This window comes from Passer domesticus, chromosome 1 (assembly GCF_036417665.1).
Source record: "Passer domesticus isolate bPasDom1 chromosome 1, bPasDom1.hap1, whole genome shotgun sequence".
Lineage (NCBI taxonomy): Eukaryota > Metazoa > Chordata > Aves > Passeriformes > Passeridae > Passer > Passer domesticus.
The window spans coordinates 151,755,040-151,775,376 of NC_087474.1; the positions used below are offsets into that span (position 1 = coordinate 151,755,040).

At 46.3% G+C, this 20,337-nt stretch overlaps 1 long non-coding RNA gene across 11 annotated transcripts in view; it reads left to right on the forward strand.

Annotated features, from left to right (window-relative positions):
* LOC135285073 (uncharacterized) overlaps positions 1 to 20,337 on the forward strand; it is a 148,000-nt gene that overhangs the window by 115,774 nt on the left and 11,889 nt on the right. For 6 of the 11 annotated variants that reach the window (XR_010350104.1, XR_010350087.1, XR_010350100.1 and 3 more), the window contains one exon: positions 7,770 to 20,040. This is a non-coding gene — a long non-coding RNA (uncharacterized LOC135285073). The remainder of the gene's footprint in view (positions 1 to 7,769; positions 20,041 to 20,337) is intronic. The other 5 variants (XR_010350096.1, XR_010350089.1, XR_010350106.1 and 2 more) reach the window with 5 other exon arrangements.

Below are 20,337 nucleotides of genomic sequence, written 5' to 3' on the forward strand. Positions count from 1 at the left end.
GGGAAACCAATAAACTTTCTCCTAGGGTACCAAGCCAGAAGAGTGTTCTCAGATGATCCAAAAGTCTTTAACTAAATTCCTGCAACTGAGAATGGCAGTTTTGTTGGCATCTGTTAGTCACAGCACAGAAAGACAGCAGGTTGTGTTACATCCTGACTTCCAGGTGATGGTCACAGAGCAGGGAGGACATGGCAGAAGTAGAAGATTTGCTGGAAGAGGAAGGATCTGATGTAGGACATGAGAGATTGGACAGGATGATCCCAGTGTCCGTGTCAGTCTGGAAGAGGACTGGTGTGGGCAGCTCACCAGTGTGTCCTGATGTCACTGAGGATGGCGTGCACATGGCAGCTCCTCATGCTGTGGTCTTTGTCTAGAGCTCTGTAGCCATCCACAAGCCTGTGTTGGATGGCTTCTCCAGTGTGATCCCATGTTCATGACCACATCTACCAAGCAGTGCTGGCATATGGTGTAAGTCAGGAACTGCATGGGAGAGCAGCTGGAGGTGACCCTGGCTGGCATGAGCCATTTCCGGTGGTCTCTGTGTTGCTTTCTGGCTTTGCTCAGTCTGGTGGTGGAAGATGTGCTCCCACTTTGCTGTGTGTCCATCCCAGCCCAGGTCTGGACCCCAGGCTGCAGGTCACACTTTGATGTGCCTGCCCTTTGCCAGCTATGCCAGCTTGGCTTGCTTGCCAAGTCCACGTTCAGCATGGCAAGTGTCAGCAGCAGAGCCAAAGGATTCCCAGGATGTGTTGGATTCTGTTTGCAAAGCCTACAAGGAGATAGAAAAGGTAATTTTGTCTGGGGCAGGGGAAGAGGAAAGAGGCGTAAGGAATGATGCCATGTGGATTTGTTTTATTCCCTTGAGGAAAACAAAGCATCTTTGCAACAACTTGATGATCCTGGAGATGTTTTTCAACCTTAATGATTCTGTGATTCTGTGACAGGAGAGCAGCATGGAAGTAAAAATTGAGATGAGGAAGAGATAAAAAACTGAGAGAAAGAAAGAGATAAAAACTGCTTTGCTCCTTAGCAACCTTCTCTTGCATCTCACCTCGCTGGGTCTCTTTACTACCAACAGTAGGGAATAAAAAGGCAGAAAAAAAAATAAAAGCCACGAGATGAGTTTTGAATGGATGCCAAGGTTGATTTAATTAGATGTATTGAATTTGTTAACTTCTGAACGATGTGGCTGTCACGCAGCACAAGTGACGAGCTGCGAGCGGCGACGGCAGCGTGGCACCGACCTGCCAAAAGGCTCAGCAAAGCAGAAGGATTGACCTACTTCCCTCGGCTCCATGGAGAGCACAGGCGACTGCCCTCCTCTTGCTGTTGCCATGCTCCTGGAGGGCTGTGCATCCCTCTGTGCAGGGGAGAGCTCACCAGCCCAGCATTGCCCGTCATCTCCAGTACAATCCCGGGGCTGGGTAAATCTCCGTGTGCCCTTGGGAGGCAGATTGCTCAAAGCGAGGGCTCCTGCTTTGTGTGCTGATTTCTATACTCTGGCTGACACTGATTTTCAGCTTCTCTCATCTAGTGCACCCTTAAAAAAATACCAGTGTTCTCTGATAATGGGCCTAAATGCTGTTGCAGCTGATAAGGGTGATAAAATCACCCATGCACACTGCCATGGCAACCTACCGCTCTTCGGTCTTGATGTGTGTCTGCTCTTTGGTGTGAGCGTGGATGTGTGAGTTTGTTTGAAATTCGGCCCGGGAATCACCTGAATCTGGAGGATTTGTTTCCTGTTATGAGCTCTGACATGGATGTGGAGCCACTGAATGGCTCCTTGCCTTGCTGGCCACCCTCAGTGTGGAGCAGAGCATGCTCCCACCTTGCTGGAGCCCTGGCAGTACAAATTGCATCTCAAAAGATTTGTCAGTGCTGGGAAAGAGGCTTCTGAAAGAGAAATTTGTTTCTAAATGAATTCTGTAATGGTTATCAAGAGGAACTGCTGGGTATCTGCTCCCAGGTCTGCCATCGTGCAATACATGTGTAGATCCAGAGTCCTTTCTGTAGTGACCACAGGATCCCTTTGAGATCAGCGTGGTGCATCCTGGACAGGTAACATTCCAGCTGGAGAAGTCCCAACAACTGAGTGGCATTCTGATGTTCTGCCCCTGGTACCATGAGCCAAACTCCAGGCATTTGTTTGACAGTCTTCTCCATCTCTCATTAGTGTAGATGCAAGAATATGTCCTGTCAAACCACGTCTGTTAAGTGGTGAAGAGAGAACGTGGATCTCCTAAGCTTCCAGCACAGAAGTGGTGCTGTTGTGATAGGGGGTGTTTGCCAAGATCTTTGGAGCACAAAGGCACCGACAGAAATATTTGTGAAGTGCACAAGTATAGAAGTGCTGCACAAAACCATGGTCTGGGTTGTGCTGAATGAGATGCTGACATGTCGGTCACACGTCTGTGTGACCAAATGAGATGCTGGCTTGTAAGGGAAGCTTAGGCACGCCATCAGCCTTCTCTGATTATTGTCAGAATTAAGCCTGGATTGGTAACACCAGGCCGGGCAGTCACCCAATATGGTGAGGACTTGCTATTTCAGTGGGGAAATGAGATAAAGCAGCATTGGGGAAGTTGTGTGAGGTCACAGAGAGAAGACAACTGGGATGTCCACCACCCAAGCTCAGGCTTTCTTCTCTTCTTGTCTCAAGTGTGCCTTCTTCTCCTGGCCATACAACATCACTCAGATTAAGGAGAGAAGGGTTTCTTGAGCGGGGACATGAAAGAAGAAATGTTATTTCATTGAGCAGTGTCAAGAAATTACATGGGAAGAAAAAAAAAGAGGACAGATGGAAGGAATTCAGCTGTCTTCTTCTGCAGAGAAGAAATCTCTTTGTAGCATTGAGGCTGCTTTCAGGGCTCATGATTCAACTTTCAGGTTGGTTGTTGATAGTTAGGATGTTTTCATTTTGACTTCATCTGTTGACAAGGCAGTAAGAGCTCTGTGAGGATGCGTATCTCTCCATCACATATGACTAATTGTATTGGGACAGCCGTGAGCACAATAACACTTCTGTTTTCCTCCAGAACAGCTCCATTACAGACTGCCTGGTAGCTGAGCCCCAGCAAGTGTTTTTGCAGTTTTGCTGATTGTGCAGCCTAGATAACCTGTGAGAGAGCAAACATGGAAAGTGTTGAATATTCAGCTCAAAAACCAGAAAACAGACTTCTTTCACTGCTTGTCTGAACTGAGCTTTTAACCGCGTGTTAGTGCTTTTCAGGAAAGTCATCTCGTCTGGGACACGTCATCTGGCAGCAAAGTGCTCCCATTCAGGGACAGCCATCAAGAGTTCTGCAAAGGCCAGAGCTTGTGGCTAGGCACTGTTGTCTTTGCAGATCAGTTTTGTGCTTTACTTTTCCCATCTCCTTGGAGAGCAAAACTCAATCTGTACAAAACAGATGCATTTTTAAACAAGATTTGTCTTAGTTTTAGACTCAAAAAACTGTCTCCAAAAGAGCCAGTGAATAGCAGAAGCTAGCAGAAGACTTTCTCCAGATGTTTGCTGTTGTTCATCCTATTTCTGCAGCAACCCAGGAGTTTTGGTGCAATGTAAGTACTGAATTTAAACTTCTTGGCATTAAACTGGCGTCCCCCTGCTCCTCAGGGTAACAGCTGTATTTATGCATGGAAGCCACACTCTCATTCCTCAAGAAGTGTGTCGGCACAGATGAGCCTCTGACCTCAGTGTATCAGTTCACTGGTCAATAGCCTTATGCAGAAAGAGCTTTGGTGTGCAACTCTTCCACTTGGTGAGTTTAATCTATATATGGATTACAACAGAAAGTTCTCTACAAGAGGCTGTGGTGGTTTAAAGCTGCCCTTGCCTTTGATGAAGTCATTGCTTGCTCCTCAAGGAGATCTGTGATATCTAGAATCTGTATTCATAGTATGCAGGTGGGCAGTGTGTCCAGCATAGGGAGGTAGCAGAGATCTTTGTGACTTCTTCTGTCCCTTTTCCCTAGGAGAGAAGCCAGTTTTCCTGCCTGCAGCAAGGCATCCCTTCTGATTTAGGAGTGCAAGACTACTTCTGTCGTGATGCTGTCACAAGGCCTTAGTTTCTGTCTGGGTGTTAGAGGAGAGCACTCCTAGTCAGTAGGAGAAGGGTGATGCACCAGGAGGTAGCCAGTCAATGCAGACCTTCTGAGGGCTTTGACTTCTCATAACAAATTCACCAAAGGTCCATTTCAGTCTGTTTCTCCACTCCTTGCTATGTTGGCTTTGTTGTTTGTTGTTGGAGGACAGGAGTAACCTAAGGAGTTCTGGGCAGCTGAATAGAGGAGCTGAGCTTGGGATGTGAGCTTGGCAGCTGCAGACACCAAGAAGGAGACTGCTGACTGCTCTCCTGGAAGTGTGAGAAGTCTCTGGACACAGACAGAGTGTGCATGGCATTATGACTGTGATCTGCCCTGTGAGTGCTCTGCAGGTGTCCCTTGCAGGGGCTGATGCATGTGTTGGCAGCTTTTAAAAATAAGGATTTTGCCCAATGTCCCCTGTCAACCTTGAGCATAGTTCCCATCATTCCTGTTGGATGCCCTGCGGTGGGAAGAGCAGGCGTGCTGGCTGCCAGTTCAGGTCTAAAAATGATGTCTGTGCAAAGTCCATCCTTGTCTGGACTCCAAGGGGCTGCTGTGCACAAGGCCTTCACACAGTTTCCTTAACAGGCTCCTTTTCACTTTTTCCAGGGACTTGCACTGTGCTTCATTTCAGAGTGATCCAGTGAATTAACATATTGTTGCTGCTGCCTGGGTAATTGCATGCCCGGGGTCTGCTGTGCTCCAGCACAGTCTTCCCGGCTTCCCAGACAGAAAGCATCCTTCTCCTTTGGCAAACAAAGTTGCAAAGTATTGCCCTGAAGCCTAGCTCAAAGACTGGAAGGAATGGGAGGGTGGAAAGAGGAGAGGGAAGCTGTTTCTGAAGGTATTTCTGGCTTCAAGAACTTACCTATCAATGAGAAGCTGGAGATGGGGTTTTTCAGTCTTTATTTCTGTACTAACTTTGACTGAAGCTGTGGTTTCTTGCTGATTTATGCAGGTATGGGTGCAGTTACAGAAATTTAGTTTAGCACAAGTCACCATGAGGACTCAGAACTGCTTGAAATGAGCTGTCCTGGGTCACACAGGAATTTCAGCAGAAGTTGAAACTGAGTGGTCTGATACCCTCTTTGTACTGAAAATAAAACTCTTTGAATAGGTAGGTGTAAAAATGCTTGCTGGTCTCACTTCCAAGTACAAAAAAACTCACATGTGGATAAACCCTTAGAGCCTCTAAGTTCCTGTGAGACAAGACCACATCTCAGAACACTTTGGTGAGCATATTATTGAAACGGGGTAGGTTTCTTAATGCAGATGCAAGTTTGCATTTTTGAAAGATGATACTTGGTCAGGACTGACTTCTGGTGGGGAGTTGGCATCCCTTAAGCAATGATCTCCAAAGTGTGGCTATGTGCAACATGAGGAGGGGAGCTTTACCTCCTAGCACAGCTTGGCTATCAAACAGATGCCTTAAGAGGATGGGGAGCATCCAAACTCAGGGATAGTGGGGAGGAAGTTTATTTATGGCTCTTCCACTGACTTTCTTGGTGACCTGGGGTGAGAAGATGAACCTCTCTTTTTCTACCTCCTCCTCTTCTGCCCACCCAGCACATGTGGCAATTGCCTTGTAGTTTGTATGGGTTCTTCTAAAAAGCTGGAACTTGGTAGCGCTATCTGTAAAGTTCCTTTTCATCTTCTCAGTTGTGAACATTTCCTGTCCTTTAGCAACATAGGCTATTTTGACTGAAAGGAAGACATTTTTCCAACACCCTTTTTGACACAAGGGATGGAGAGGATGATGTGGCCATACTCTTGACAGTGTAGCTGGGTCATCCTGCACCAGAGCTGGGCAGTTTGTGGGGCAGAGGGAAGGCTTCTTGAGGCATCTCCATCCTGTGGAGTAGAGGCTGCAGCCTTGGGCAGTATATGGAGAGCCCTTTTGTGATTTACCTAGACATGGGCCTTAGGGAATCCTGCTTTTTCTGTAACTATGTGTGTGTATTTATGCACATAAGCAGGGAAGAAGGATGGACATGTGTGTGCTGCAGATGGGACATGGACAAAGGTTCCTTGGTCACTGGCACCCCAGCTGAGATGAACAACTGCATGTGGGCTGCTGTGGGACTGCATGCAGGACTGGGGTTTGTTGTGTCCTGAGAGGAACATGGGCACAGTGCTCAGTGGTGCCTTCTGGGACTTCATGGTCTTGGATGTGGTCATTTCTTTAACTCTTTCACTTGGGGATATCATCCACCCTTTCCTCCAAAGCCTTTGCACTGGTGGCAGTTTGAAGATGGCCAGCAGGATAATACAGGCTTAAAGGGATCTTGGGTGGGTCAGCTGTGAGATCAGACTGGGCTGTTCATCACTTTGTTTGGTCAACTCCTGCTTTTGGTGAAGTTGGCTGTGTTCCCAGTGACCTCCCTGCAGGTGCTGGGGCTGCTGCTGCATCCTCAAAGCCATCCCTTGCCCTGGCTGAACAAGCCCAGCTCCCACAGCCTCTTCTCTTTAGGCAAGTCACCACTGCTCCTCCACTGCACTTGCTCTAGTTTGTTCTGGTGTTTCTCATACCAAAATAAGATGCAGGATGGGGTCTGAGATTTCCTGGCTGTTTCTGCTCCTGCAGCCCAGCATGCTGTTGGTCTTTGCTGCAGTTTCTTTCCTAAGGTCCAGTTGGCCTGTGTTCCCAACGACTGTCCCAGCCCTTGAGGAGCAACAGAGCTGCTGGGACATGGGGCTGTGCCTAGATGATGGTTAAATAGGACCCCTGTAACTGTGCTTGGAAAGCCTCAGTGTTTATCCACAGCCAGGACAGAAGAGAAGCACAGAGGAGCCCTGGGGTGGCAAAATCTTCTTCTCCCTGCTAATGGTGTGGGCTCCCATAGCGAGAGACACAGAGCCCAGACAGATGAGGCAATGACCTGAGTTCTGCAGAAAAAAAGCAGAGAGGTTTAGTGTTATAACTACCACTGTCTCACTTACTCATCTGGAAAGCCAGATTTTACTCGCGGCTCTGCTTCCCGTGGGGCTGTGACTGCTGGTGGCCATGGACAGCTGAGGTCCTGCAATACCAGTGCACGGGGCTGTGGAAGATACCTCACTGTGCTCACTGCTGGGCTTGAACCACGACCCCTGGAGCCATGTGCAGAGGAATAGTGTGTATCCATGTATGTGTACCATACTCAAACAAAATGCTGTGATTCCGTGCTGTGCTGCCAAGTTGGTGTGTGAGTTTCAAAGCAGCAACCTATATTCTTGATGATCCAAGAGCCTTGGGAAAAGATCCATTTTTTAAAGTTGTACTAATTTAATAAATGTCTTTTTTTAGTGTGGGAAGGCAGCAATAAAAGACAAAAAGGAGAAAGAAAAGACAGAAAGACCTTTACAATAATTTTAAAGGTTTTCTGCTTTTCCGTTCATGTTCTTTTCAGGAAATGAAACTGGCTATATATGGTATAGGATTGAAACCACATATTACAAGCCACTGTCAAGTTCATGAAGTGACCACATTGAAAAAGTAGTGAAAAATGGGTTCTTACTGGTGCCTTCCTAGCCTGTAGGAATCCTGGCTGTGGCTTGTGATTGTAGTGGGGTGAAGATTTGCATTTTCAAGTTGGCGGTTTTCCTTTTTGCTCTTCCACTTCCTACAAACTAATTTAGTGCAATGTTAATTGTGAATCTGGAATGCAAATCAACTCACCTGCTTGTTTTTTCTTTCAATTTCAGATTTTCTAAGTATGGAAGCTCTCCTGAGGAGCTGCATTATGCACTGCTGCCCCTGGGATGGGACGCAGAGCAAGGAGTGAAGAAGAGCTGCAATATGCCACTGCTTTTGTGAGGAGAGGGGCTTTCTGGCATGTCACATAGTGCCAAAAGACATTTTACTCTTGGCAGCAAAAATCCTTATCCTTCTTGTTTGTTTTATTTTTTTCCAGGACAGATGCTATTTCCTGTTAGAGATGCTTTGTATGCAAATCAAGGTGGTACAACAAGAAAAAAGTCCTGAAAGCAATCACACTGATAAACTCAGCCCACTGGGGAATTCCTGCTTATCATTTATCTTTTGTTTTTTCAGTTCTGTACCAGATACTTCTTTGCCTGTGCTTTCTTACAGTCTTTAATGTTTGTCCTGCCAGACCTCTTGCTTATGAACTTCAGTGCTTGCATTTTGCAGGGCTCCATGTCAGTCTGCACAAATGAAAGGCAGTAAGTGCTGGAAGTTGGGGTTAACAGTCTCTGTGTTTCAGCTTGATCTTCCATTGATCTGGTGCTTTCTTAAGTTCAAGCCAGACATGAGCCTCACACTACAGATTGCCATGTGCCTGTAGTGATGATCTACTGGAAAGGTGATCACAGAAATCTCAGGAATAAAATAAATATATAAAAAAAAAAAAAAAGATAAAAATGAAAAAAAGAAGACAGCAAAAAATTTACCTAGTAACTTAAACAGGAGCAGGATTTGACCTGAGGCACCTCGAGAGATGGTGTGGGTAGCACTGCACTAATGCTGTAACAAGAGTTGATCACCTCATTGCTCCAGCAAAGCAAGCTCACACAGAATCACAGAATGGTTTGGGTCGGAAGGGACTGCAAAGATCATCTAGTTGAACCTTCTATCAGACCAGGTTGTTCAGGGCCCCTTCCAACCTGGCCTTGAACACTTCCAGAGGTTGGGCATCCACAACTTCCATGGGCATCTGCTCAGCCCGTGCCCTACAGGTGTCCCTATAAGTGGATGGGGCTGATCAAAGCCTTGCTCTCACCAGGCTGCCACCCTGCTGATGTTACAACAGTCTGTGAGGGTGAAAAAAAGACTCAGAAAGAGAAAAGGATGTGTCAGAGCTGCAGAACGGTATTGCCAAAGAACATTCTCGTGCGTGTCCAGAGATAGCCACTGCAGCCCAGGTCCTGTTGAATCATGCTGTGGTTGTTCTGGCCTTTGTGTGGGTAACAGTGATAATCACTGTGTGTGGTGTTGGGTTTTATTATTTTTTTTCCCCTTAAATGTAAAATTAACAGTCAAATTAGCATTGGTGAGGCAGCAGCCTGGTGCAGCTTTTATCTATCCTGAACCTGGGAACAAAGGAGGGGAGGAAAATGGCTTGACCAGTTTGGCAGCCGTGCACGTAACGGTTCTGGAGTTCAAAGCAAAGGGCACAACAGTCAGATACCCAAACCCGCCTGGGCTTTGGCTGATAAGTCACATTTCAAAGTAAAAGGCAATCCTATAGGGGCTCTGCTGAGTGCCTAAAGCTCCAGTGCTGAGACTTCTTTAAAAGGGGATTTCATAAGGAGTAATATGAACAGAAATGGCTCTTTTGTGGTTTTACACATTCCAGGCATGCCAGGACTGTTCCTGTCAAGGATGGGCAGTCTCTGGGGTTTTAGGTTCTTTTTATTTTTTTTTTTTTGCCCCCAAATATTTACCACAAACTAGCAGCTGAAATGGTGAAAAATAAATAAGAGTTGCAAAATCATTACAGTAGCAGTAATGGAAACTGTGAGGCTTATACTTAAACTGGCTGTGGGGTTTCACTCTATCTTCTGCACTGTTGCTCTGTGAGGATTACTACTTTTACCTGCTATGATCACTTCAGGGTGGATAATTTGAAAGAAGAGCTTTAACTGTTGGTTACCCAGGACCTCAAAAAACAGTGCTTTGGCTTTTGGCTTTTTCAGAAGCAATGCCTTTTCAGCTGAACCACTGTTAATTCTGAATTCTTTCAATCAGTGCAGTTATGTGGCCGTACAGCATCTTTAGTGATGATTGCTGCCGGTCTGTGTGTACAGAAATGGGGCCCAGCTGTTCCTGCTTCAGGTGCACTTTTGTTTCACAGAGGTTGTGCAGGCTTAGATTGCACCCGTACACATTAACACAGAGTTTTAATTGATGTAAGAATTTCAATGCACAATGTTGTGGTGCCTGTCATCTTAAAGAAGAGCACCTTTGCTCTGCCTTGAAACAGTCTGAAGTTTAACATGCAATAGTACATTAGATGGTTTGTGTACACCTGCCCTGTTAGATGAGTGTCTAATTCATAAGCCTACATGTCCCGCTCTTTTCCACATGGATACTGCTCCTGTTGCCATAGTCCTGTGTCTGGTGTAGTAGCAGGACCTCATGCACAGCTGGGAAAGCCCCAGCCAGAGGTGTTCCTGCTATCACCTCACAGAAGGTATGGCTGTAACAATTAAGTGCCATTAAATGTGTGCCTGAGCCTCCCTGAGACACCCTACACAGACACTCAGTACCTTTATTAGCAGCACACTGCCCACAGCCAGCTCAGCACCTTCATGAGCTGGAGCTGCACCTTTACCTGTTCTGCAGGTGACACCAATCCTTCTGTGGGGGAGCAGAAAATGGAGCCAGGTTCATCGCAGCAGAGTCTGAAGCATGGGACCATAGATATCCATCCTGAGAATTTGTTTTCCAAGCCCAAGTTTGACTGGGGCACAAATGCAGACAGAGGGTGAGAAAGCATCTCTTTGAAAGTGGCAATAGAAGAGACACTGTTGGAATGAACCTTCTGGCCTGGTTTTATTAAATGTGAATGTGGTTACAGGAATGGTGAACAGGAACTGGAGTGGATTTAGGAGATGGTTCCTGAAGCCCCCTCCCATCCTCCAGCACAGGCTGATGTCACAGGGGAGTCTCAGGGCTGTTCCCTGGGCTGTTTTGGGCCTGTCGGTGGAGGAACTTAATCACCAGGGTTGCCACTTACAAGATACAAGGAAGAAGTGCTTGTGTTAATTCTGTGCTCAACATACAAACTTTTCGTCTTGGACAAATTTGGTCTTCCAGCCTTCTGGACTGCTGCCATTTTGGGTTTGGGAAAAAAATATTTTTTGTTCACCCATCAGTGCTACCAACCACATAATTTTGGAGACAAAAAGTCAGAAGGGAATGTTCAGCAGTGAGCTGCCTTTTTACTAGGCCGATCTTTCAGGAGTTGGTTTTGAAGTGGATTTTGTTCTGTCCACTTAAGGTTTCTGCTGTGGAAATATTTATTGCTGTGAAACTGTGGTAAACTTTATAAGTGGCAGGAAAAACTACTTTTGTAACCAAACAAATGTGCTTTCCCTACAAGTCACACAGGTGTACATTTGGAATTTTTTGGTTTTGTTTTGTACCAGAGAATTTTTCCACTGTGTTATCTGGAGTGGACAAATGAGTGGACCTTGCATTTTAATACAGATTTCATCCATTTAATCACAGCAGAAGCGTACATAGAGATTCTCTGTTTTTCTTCTGTTTCTGTGTATTTGCTTAGTGTTTTGTGTCTTTGAATCTCTGTTTTCCTTCTTTTTGGTGGTTTGAGATTTTTGATAAGAGATGGTAAAAGTGCTTAAAAGTATTAATGTCTTTGGGAAGGCTAAAAAAGTTTTGCAGTGGTGAAGAGATGCAAGAAACCTGTAGAAGAGCCAGATTTTGACAGCATGGGAAGTGGTTAGCGCCTCATTGGACATCCTCACATCAAAGCTGGACAGTGGGCTGCTTGAGATACTCTGTTTGAACCACAAATTGCTGGGCTTTGGGCAGAAATCACTGTATGAAATTCTGTGGTCTTTATTAGGCAGGCGGACAGACAAAATAATTTTGCTGGTTTCTCTCGGCTCTTAGAATTTATGAATCACATAGTCAGGGTGTTCTTGGAGGGGGTTGAGTTTCCATTAAAAGTTTGCCATGGTAGCATGCAGACAACAAAACCCATCTGTTCTCTTCTCCTTTCATCATGCTGTGTTGCTTTCGAATTGTTCCAGAAGGAGGATGAAATTGGGCTTGTTATTTAAATTTCAGTATGGGTGGCCAAAGCAAGTCTACCTTGGTTATTATGGGCCTCCTGTGACCACAGGAATGGATGGTGCCTTATGCCAGCCCTGATTTAACAAACACTTGAGGACCGACTCAGCACTGCAGCATAGCCCATGGGAATTGTGTGCCATGGGATCCTGCAGCAAGGCAGTGTCTGGGAATATCTGCTTGCACTCTTTAGTAGTAAGGATATAATCAGCCCTTGTAGGCTGGTATCTGATTAAATAGGACAGTGGGGGGGGGGAAAAACAACCCACACTCATTTACGGTAGTAGAACATGTGTAGTTGGGAGCAAAGAATTCAGGTTCTGTCTGAGGTGTGTATGAACCCATCTGGGGAGCAGTGTCAGGGAGAGAGTCCATGGGATCCTCATGTGTGATCATGTGAGTGAGCTCATGATGGAGCTGTGAGACAGAAAGGAACCCTGCAACTCTGGAGAGCAAGTAGGAGCAGTGACTTTGTCCGTTTAAAGAGGGACACGCTGCCTGCTGTCTGTACTTGAAGAAAGGAGGGGAAGTGCCAGGAAGAATTCTTGGAAAGCCACAGATGACTTGGGTTTGCTTTGACTCCAGGTGAGAGGAGTGCAATTTGGTTAGCTGGGATGAGGGCTGGTAAGGAGCTGACTTGACTGCCACATCTACAGGAAGAAAGTTTTGATCAGCAGGTTTGGGGTAAGGAGGAGCCCTTAGAATTTCTATATCCTTTTCCAGATTTTAGAGGAAATGTCTCTCTAGTATTGCAGGTTTAGTTTAAAATATTGGGCTTACTATGAAGAGGTCTTGGGTGAAAGGGACTGATATGCATTGTAGTGAAGGCAGGATGGATTTTTTGGGTATTTCTGCCTTAATGCTCAGAACTCTGGTACTCCCCAGCACCTTCTTCCCTCAAAGAAGGGAAGCACCTTCCACCCCTCCCTGGGGTAGGGAAGTTCTGCCACAACACTGGGCATAGTGTAAACTGTCAGGACAAAACGCTTTGGAACCATCTCATCTCAAGACAGGTGTCTAAGATATCTGGCTTTCCCTCTGGCAATGTTTGTTGCCCTGCAGCAGCTATGTTGGAGACCTGAAATCTGGCTGAGATGTGGACTCCTGTGCTTTGGGTGTCTGAAACTGCGTGAGGTGAATGCTCTTCTCACTGCCTGTGTGCATGATGAGGAGTTAGTGGAATAAAGAACCTAACAAAGAGCCGTCTGACACCACCTGAGATGAAAATAATATGGAAAATTTAATAAGTTCTCTGCAGCTGAGCAGTCCCTGGAGGTCCTATACCAAACCTGACCCACTTGCTGAGCCCCAGCAGTGCAGCACTGGGCACTCCTCTGCCTGCCTGCAGAAGAATGAAAGGACAGCAGTATGAAAAAAGACAAGTACAGGGGACAGCAGTCAGTGGTAAGTCTTTAATAAGAAAAAGCTGGGGTATTTTGTTATTAGGAGCAAACACACCTTCTGCAGCATTTCTCTTTGTGAGGTACTCAGAAAGGAGGGAGGTGTTGGCAGAGGTTTGTTTTCAATCTGATTGAATGTTTTCCCAGTTCTTTCCCTGCACTCTAGGTCATTCCATCCCAGTCTTTCCAGCCATGCCATGTTGGGAAGCAGCTGTGAGCTCATCCTCAGGGCTGAGTTCTAACATGTAGCTGTCCTAGGGTCGACTGCTTTGCAGGGATGGAGGGAGGGTTCTTGCCACTGGCAAGGAGCAGCATGACTCTTTTACCAGTTTGCTGTCAGGATGGCCTCCCATGATGGCTCATCATGAGCCCAGCCTCCCATCTCTAAGCTTCCCAGAGATGTTACCACTTTACCATGGCTTCGAATTAGGGCATCTGAGTAAATAAACTGCAGTTTGTTTTACCCAAAACTTCTGGGCTTTGAGAGGATGATAGCAGTGGATTATTAGTAGCAAACTATAATTCATATCCCCTTTCCAGGTAGATGTTGCTGAGAAGATGATTCCCATGTGCTCCTCAGAAAGGCTGCTGAGCTGCCAGACAAGCACCAAGCTTTCCCCTTCCTGTGTGTACCTGTCCTGCTGCTGCAGCCCTTGCTGGACCCAGGGAGGATGCAAGGCTCTGGCTCTTTGAATGGCTGTCCAGAATAGTGAGGGAAAACTACCTCCTCCCTGGACGCAAACCACATTGATTTTCTGGTGTTTTTTCTTGTTGGTTTTTTTTTTCCTTTTGGCTGTCTGAATAACTAAGTACAAACCTCTTTCACCCATTTGACATTAATTCACTAATGGATGGCAGAAGGTTTCATGTTTGGTTTTTAGCTGAAGAAGTGATGATGCAATTATAAACCTCACATCTATTATATATCTGAACCATGTGAAAAGTGTGAATTTTTACAGAAAATGTGAGAATGGTGGGGGTTGTGGAATAAACTTTTTTGCCTGAATTTTATTCTAAGTCTTGAATGAATGAGATGTATTTCATGGGACTCAGCTGTGATTTTTCCCTTTTGTTCCTTCAGTGTTGGGCTTTTTTGTTGGTTTTGTTTTTGGGTTTGTTTTGTAATTAACATATTTACTCCACAAGTTAAATGGTTTCTCATAAAAAAGTTAATGTCAAAAGAAAAGCGAGGATGAGGAGAGGCCCGACATTGGGTTTTAGTTATCTCCTATTTTTTCCTTTTAAGCTTCAGCAAAATGGCAATTGTTTAATTTGACCGACTTTCAAATCACATTAGCAGATTAATACAGAATAGGAAGGACAATCACGTGAACTTCAAAAATGCAGCAGGTCAGGACAGGAGAGAACAGCAGCAATCCTGCTCTGACTGTCTGCCTAGACTGGGCTGTTTTAGTGTATCCTACAACATTTTTGTGTCACCAATAACACATTTCCAGTGACTGGAAGGGGATAAGGAAAAAGGAGCCCCCTGTGCTCCTTCCCCATTTTCCTTGGCTCCCTTTCAGGTGTCAGCAGTGTGCATCTCACAGTCACTACCCTGCACCAAGCACTTTGTTCTTGTGTAGAGCACATCAGTGCAGGTGAGTGCAAGAGGCTGCTTGCTCTGGTCCCTGAGCTCTGGAGCCTGCCATAGTGCCAAGGCTGAGCACAAAAGCCTCACCCCGAGGGAGGGTACATCTTCAGTTAGCAGCAGGGAGCTTGGTTGCAATATTCCAAGGGCCCACTGAGCTCATTCACTTCTCTCCTTGCTTGTGGGAGGATGGACCTTTGGCTATGATTTATCCAAGATTTACTAAGCTGCTCTTCTCCACAACAGGTCTGCCTTTGCAGGGAAGGCATGACAGCAGCTTCCTCTGGGTTTGGAAAAGTCAACTCCACAGTTACTCTCTTCCTGGAGAAGCACATTTGATTTACCTTAGGAAATTAGTGCTGCTGCATTGACCTTGATGGATCTGGGCTGTGTGGTTTGTGTTTGGTTCAGGAGAGCTCAGTGGCATTTCTGAATCACTATCAAAACAGTTCACTGTGTGATAACTTCAGCATTCCCAGCTTTGGCCTTTTGGCAGAAGCAGCAGTGCTTTTTCTTCCGTAAGTACATGATTTTTTTCTGGCACTTGTCAGGTGTAGGGAAGGGTGATCTTGGTGTTGCATCTCCTGAGCCTTTCCTCACTGTTATCCTCAGCCAGCGCCTAGGAAAGATGAGCTGGTTATCTGTGAAAAAGAATTGTTTCTGAATGATTGATATGTGGAAATATCCAGTCTCTGCCTGTCTGCTTTTCTCACTGTGAGACTAAGGCTTCACCTCTGTCTTCTGTCCTTATTCCCATTTTGATGATAGGAAACAGGCTGGCCAAGCAGCTGCAGAAAAGATAGCAAATCCAAGAAACGTGGGATGCTGATATATCTCCTCAGTGTTTGGAGTGATGCTGCTGGGGGTGCCCAGTCTCAGGTGAGCTCAGGTGAGCTCTCTCCTGCCTGCCTGGGACCTTGTAGCCCCAGAGTATGAGTTACTACCAAAATTTAGCACTGTCTCAGCCTGGTCAACAAAGAAATAGCACTCTCTGCTCATAACTGGAGGGAGATATGGCTCTGCTTGGCTTCTTGAGAGCTTCCTAGAGTTTGTGCACAACTCCATATCCAAAGCCTGCCTTTGCCTGGTGCCTGACCACCAGGTGACAAGCAGAGGTACAAAATCCCTGTCCCCAGCCATCTGCAGAGAGAGGAGTTACCCAGGGACCAGCCCTGGCATTGCTCCCTGAAGCTCATGGAAGTACTACTGCTTCCAGATTTCCTGCCTGTCCCCTGCATGTCCAGTCATGTTTAGCAGATTGGGACTGGGAATCAAAGGGATGTAGCACAGTTTGGGGTCTGTGAATGGTTGCAGAAATCTGGGGTGGGGCGATGAGAGCAAGGAGTGATAATGTGCTAAGCCACTGCAGGTGCTGGATCAACAGAGGGTGAAGCAGCCCCTTGCTGCCCTCCCACCAGCAGGCTCCTGCAGAGATGTGCAATTCAAACAGCAGAGACCTGGGAGGTCTGCTGACTTGTGGCACCTCCTCTTGCCCTGGTTGGCAGCCATTGTTGGATGTGTTGCCTCATGCCAAATTTATTCATAGATGCCTAATCCTCTGCAGCCAACCAGCTTGGTGTCAAGGACTTCCTTCCAGGAGCCAGATATGTCAGTACCATTATACGTGTGGGTCTTGAGTGACTTGTGCAAGGCCAGGCAGCAAGCTTGTGGCTGAGCAGGTGTTGAAAACCAGCTCTCCCAAGCTTCGAGTTGGCAGCCTTTCCACCAGGAAATCCTTCATTTAACTTTCCACCACAGCAGATGGGCTTGCATCGATGTAGGAGGGAAGTCTCCATGTGCTCGTGCATTTCTTCCCATCCTTCTTCACCTTCTCACACTTCTCCCTGAAGGCATCTTCTCTCAGGGCAAAGAAATACTGTTTGGTGTCCAGGAGAGAGGAGAAAGGGAGCTGGATTGCCTCTGGCACCATGCACTGAAGAAAATAATGGAATAGTTTTGGACAAGGTTCAAGGCAGGTCATGCAAGTTTGCAAATGGCTTCTGCAGTGCTCCATCACCAGCTCTTATCCATGAGAGCCTGTCAGGTGTAGCAGCAGGTTTCTCTGCCACCCCTCACATCTCTTTCCTTCAAAGCGGGAACAAACTGCCCTGGAACACGCTGACCTTTGGCATAATTATTTCTGCTTTTTTTTCCCCCCAAGTCAGGGGCACCGGAGCAAAAGCTGAGGAAAGCTAAAACAACCTCAGCTTTTTGTCAGCTTTCCTTGCAACAGTGACAGGGCTGTTGTTCTGCTCTTGGCATTAAGTAAGAAATCAGTGTTACCATGGGAGCAAACTCCCAAACAGGTGGCGATCACACACATATTAACCTGAACCAGTGCAGGAGGCACCACGTCCCCCTGCGGATCCGCCAAGGGTAGAGGAGATCTCATTACTCTTTGTTTGTGCTCAGAGTGTGGCTGTCCAGAGGATGGTGCCCAAATAGATAAGGCTCTAGGCACAGATGTCCGGTTTGATTATTCCTTTCCTTTTGCAACAAACCATATGGTACTGTGGGCAGCACAGATATCTGGCAATCAAAATTCCTGGGCTCCCTCCCTGACTCCGCCATTCGCTCATTTAATTTTCAAAGTGGTTTTCATGCATCAGCAAAACTTGCTGCCTTGAACCTCCCCACCCCCTTAAAACAAGAGCTCCCCCACATCACTGGAGGTGCTTTTAAATATGTCACCATGTCCTGCTTTGCTATCGCAAAATTAGGTGCACTTAATGCTGGTAAACTACTTTGCCACCAACAGATAAAAGGCATTACAGACAGGTTGCTAATCAGTTTGATTAAGTAAAGCACCTAAAGTTTGCCACTGCTGCAGGACGATTGCAGGCTGATCCATCTATAACCCGCAGGAGTAAGATGAATTAGGCATGATAAGCATTGTTTGGTTTCTGGTGCGTCAACCAGTGAGTGAAATGACTTGGTGTTTATATGCCAGGTCACAGAGAAAAGTTTCTTGCGATTGGAAATGATTAGGCACACTGATTAATGCTTCCACTGCTCTTTGATCCAGAGCTGCCAGTTGGAATGAGTCTTGCTGCACGGAGACATCCCAACTGCCTGGTAACGAAAGTGCAGGGGGTAGAAAATTGACTGAGAAAATGCGGGTGGGGATGGGAAGGCTCTGCTCTAAGATAGGCTCTTTTTCCATCGGGCTCCAGGCTTGCATTCTTTGAACCATCCTCTTATTCCTGGAAGTCAAGGCAGTTTGTAACTCATATTGTGCTTGTCAGGTTTATTCATTTTAAAGAAAATGTTCAGGAAGATTGCCAAGTCATCTGAACTTCCAGCACTGATAAGGACCTCTGGGTCTGCTAAGTTAAGAAGAAAACATCCCAAGTCCAAGAAAAGCTTTAGAATACAGCACTTTCTGAGTAGTCTCAGCTCTTGTGAAAGTTATTTCTCTCAATGTGCAGGTGGCATCTCCTTGTGATGGATGTTCCTTCTTTCAGCCATAGGAATTCCCATTTTTAACCCTCAATTAGAATACCTCCCTTTTATCATAGGTGAAATATTTGAAATAATTTCCTATGACAGGACACAGGAAGATTTGCTTGAGTAAGAGGATTCCCCAACATTTCTTACCATTCCAACACCAGCACACCATTTGTCTTCATTATTTTGCATCTCCTTTATACTTTGGGTTCTATGGTTGAACCTCGAACCAGCTGGGGGACACAAACATGGCTGCATTGCCCACTACATTCTCTTTACAGTCAGGACTGCATTGTTTGTCATGCTCAGTGTCATACCTGTCTATCCACACTTGGTCCTTCTGAGGTGATGTCCTTTTTTTGTGTGGTTTGTGTATATCAGGATGGGATTTCAATAAAAACCAAGCATAACTTGTTAGCAGGTGGTGAATGGTCACTCAAAAGAGCTCAGGAAAATTAGGAGTGAAGACTCTAAAATGTTTGGATGTACCAAAGAGCTGAATTTTGGGTGTCCACACCCATGGGCATTAAGCCATTCCCAAATCACTCTCTGTTTTAGGACAGCCCCAGATCCATAGCAACTTGCCTCACAATTCTACTGGAAACCCAGGTGGTTGAGCAGCTACAGCTCCTTTTGTTCAGGGAAGGGAGGAGGCAGGGGCTGCCCCCTCCTCAGGCTACCCAAGGGCATTCCTGCTGCTCGTGACCAGCTCTGTGCTGGCCACCTCTGTGAGCCCTGCCTGAGCACTGAGCATTCTGGCCATCCCACATTTCTCTCTGCTTGTGTTTGTGCTGCAAACTCCTGATTTTACAAAGCATGGGAAAACTTTTGAGATACTGGAAGTTTTCAGGAGATGAGAAACCAGTGGATGAAAACTGATGCTCACTGGGGATGTAGGTCAGTGTAAGGAGGAAATTCTAATGCTTTTTTAACCAAACTTCAGTTTCTTTGGGTATGTCTGTGTTTTCCATGTTTTGCCAAGCACAAGAGAGTGGTTTGCAGAGACCAGCATTGAGAGCTTCTTTGACATGGAAGGCCATCTTTGACATCTTCCTCTTGAGTCAATTGGCTGCAGAGACACCTGGCCAGACACCTTCCCACCACCATTTCACATATCCAGGGACTGTCTGTGCCTTCCCTGTACTCGCAGGCCTGGGACCACAGCTGGTCCCCAAACAGAGCCTCTGATCTCTGATAGCTCATGAACTCACCCCAAGATGGGCTGGCAGCTTTGGGATTTCTTCTCTGCTCAGCTGTTTTCACAAAATGCATTGAAAACTTACCAGCTCAGTTTACCATGTCAGTTCTCTGACATGTTTGGTTCCTTCCAGCCAATGTATTCAGCAGAGGGAGCATGGATGGTGAATTACTGGATATTTTTATATGGGAAATTGGTATAAATGTAAGTATACATCAGTTTCCTGCCTTTGTGAAGTTGTGCTTCATTCCTGTTTTCAAGCCTGTGTTGTCTTCCTGTGCATGGTCTGAATCAGTTAATATCTAATTGCAGATCATTTTTTTCATAAAAATAGGTGCCTACTCTGCCTGTTTTCCAATTTCCAGGTGGCTCCATGGTGGCTGCTTGGTTGCTGCCTGCCCTGCTGCTAATGTTCCTGTTTTCCTCCCCAGCTTGTATGGCTGCCCTGGCATGTTGCTGGGACAGGGAGCAGTGACGCAGGGTCTCCTGGAAGCCTGTGGATGGGCCAAGTAAAACACAGCTGGGCATCATCCCAAGTACCTCAAAGACTGCTGCACCGAGTAAGTTCCCATTGTCTCAGACATCTCATTGTATTTAATAGCAATGGAGGTGTCTGTATTGCCCTCATTTACAGCAAGCCAGTGACTGGGGCCATGAAAGGGAGGAGTTTGGGGTTCGACATGCCTCCAATTCCTCAGGGTAGGAATCACTGCTTATCAGAAGCAATTTTGGAAAGGTATTTCAGGTGTGGCTTCCATGATGGAGACAATTTCAAACTGGTGGGAGCCATCCCAGGGGTGTGTGACAGCACTTGGTGGCCCCGACACTTCCCCAGACACATGCCCGTGGCACTGCTC